Genomic DNA, 2,562 nt, shown 5'->3' with positions numbered 1-2,562 from the left:
CTAGTAGTTGACTATCAATCCCCCACACCTGCCCCCCCCACACACCAGCTAGATACAAGTTGAGAAGATGAAGATATATCCACGATATAATGTGTCAATACTTGAAAATGAACTCTATAGTATGACCAATATGACTTCTTGGTTATTGAAGACCATTTCCAAGAAGTGATTGATCCAAGGTGAATCTTTATTGTTGTAGGAGTCTTGTTTGTGGAACAATTGTCTAAGACATAAGTATGTTTTCCACAATGCTCACAAGGATGAAGATCAAAACAACGATCTTTTAAGTGAACAAGTCAATCACAATGTTGTCATTTGACAATATGAAGTGGATGGGAAAGAGGAGCAAGAGAAGATGAACTGTCTTGAAGAAATTCAACTCTCTAATACTGGATTGGTTTAGAGTGGTCCGAAAAGTGAAATGTTGAATCTTTGTCATACCCATGTCCAATTCTATGCTTGTTATTGATGACTTCTTCCCAAGGTCTGATGGTGGGCTTGGGAAGTTCAAGTCCAAATTATGCATCTTCATTAAGTAGCTCTTGAAATGACATCATTGATCTAACCAAGTGTTGGATGCTAATGGTAATCAATCTCAAATAGAGTATTGTTCTAAACAAAAACCAATTTAGAATGTTAGATTCCTTTATTATAGTTCATGTCACTAAAGCTATGATTCGATCTAGATAAAATAGATCTTGTTCTATGCATCTTGTAAATAGGTTAGAAGCTTAGAATGAGTGGCTTTATCGATTTTGACTGTACCATCAATAGTAAACACTATTAGAGTGTTCAATAACTCTAATAAATCCTGAATTCAAGTCATTTTGTTAACAAACCAAAAGTAACGAATAAAAAATGTCAATTTCAAATAAATAAATATATATATAAATGCGAATTGAACTGAATTTCAAAAAGTTACAACTTACAAAAGAAAACTATTCATAAATTATCGTTATTCTAGAGTGGATTTTCATCTTGTGGGTGATTGTGGCATCGAATGCTTTGAATCCTCGGATTACTAGCTTGAACCAAAAAGCTACCAAACTCACATAGTGAATCAATGTAACATAGTCAACCCAAACTTCACTAAACTTGGAATTAAAAATGGTATCCAATCAAAGATGGTCAACACTTCTTTCCACCGTAACAGCAATAAATTTTCGATAAGTCAAGCGTACAACCCAAAAAAACAAAATGCACCTTTTCTAGAATTGCATATGTTAAATCTAGCATTACCAGCTTGAATATTTGCTTTTGCAACTGTTCCCAAAATTCCAGGTACTGCACATATACCCACAACAACATACAAATGCATGTCACTACTAAAATATTTCACTACTTAGCGAAGCACAATAGCAAAAATCGTAAGCTCTCCACCCATCTGTGGCCCCCATCTCAGACTAAACGATAATATGGATATATTGAATATTTAATACACACATTCCTCGAGATGTTTACTGTTGCTAAGGCTGTGGAGCTGATTGATGTAAACGAAAATAGCTACCCTGCATAAATCCACTCATCCTATGCCGTTACAGTTCTTCTAATAAGTGTAAAGCCCCAAAACCCCTTGATTTTCAATAACGACAGTGTTTTTTGGGACCAATTGGAGAAATCCGCCTTGAAGTGTTTTGAAAATTTTGAAACTAGATCTTCGACATGAGCTGGACGGATCATTGCAAGACCAACAAGGGCATGGTTTCCAAATTTCATGGTCGGAGTTGCATTATTAATAATAATATATGTTAATCTCGTAATTTTCTACTGAAGGTTAAGTCCTACAGTTCAGGACTATGGGGATCATCCCCTCCACAGATTGGAATTCAAATTCCAATTCCAAGCTCATAGACCGACCACAAAAATATGGAATTCTTCAGTCTAAAGTTGCAGTTGATGCCATGATACAAACTGATCGAGCAGATTACGTTCTAGATTAGAGAAGTGCTTATATTTACTCTCCTCAGTGTATATAGGTTACAACTTACAACGCTACTATATCCGCTCCTCATGCCTAATGTCTTGATTATTTGTCAAACAATCGTGTACTTGATGTTCGCTCTGGTTCTGGGTAATTACCCGGTGCTTTTGCATTGATGGTTGGAGAGACTGGGAGAACTGTGGGAGTGGAACTCATTTCTCAGCTAGTGGATAGGTCTATTGAATCGATAAAGGAGACCTGCTACTCATTTGTTAGACAAAGGAGCTCTTTCCATTCATGTGGGTGATGGGAAGAAGTTTTCCAGATGGAGGACTTTATGATGCTATCCATGTAGGTGCAATAGCTGTAGAAGTTCTGGAAACATTGAAAATATCATGAACTTTGGTGGCTTTACCACCTGAAACGACCTCAATAGCTGTACAGAAGCTAAAATGTATAAGTCGACTTCGGACTAAATATCGAGTATATGAAATTCTAGATAACAATTGGCCTTGAGAAAAGATCGAAGAGTAAAAGACTACAGTGTGATTGTCACATTGTTATGGCCATCTTGAATGCACAACGGATAAGCTTGTCACGTTATTATGACCATCTTGAATGCACAACGGATAAGCTTCTGC

General features: G+C 36.6%; 1 pseudogene; it reads left to right on the top strand.

The window, feature by feature from the left end:
• Positions 1 to 1,796: 1,796 nt before the first annotated feature.
• Positions 1,797 to 2,320, top strand: LOC149183343 (protein-L-isoaspartate O-methyltransferase 1 pseudogene; annotated as a pseudogene).
• Positions 2,321 to 2,562: the final 242 nt, after the last annotated feature.

This window comes from Pinus tabuliformis, chromosome 3_2 (genome assembly GCF_031772625.1).
Source record: "Pinus tabuliformis cultivar Carrire ecotype Pingquan chromosome 3_2, CPIR1, whole genome shotgun sequence".
Lineage (NCBI taxonomy): Eukaryota > Viridiplantae > Streptophyta > Pinopsida > Pinales > Pinaceae > Pinus > Pinus tabuliformis.
Note: the sequence above shows the minus strand (reverse complement) of the source record. Positions and strands in the feature narration are given on the sequence as shown.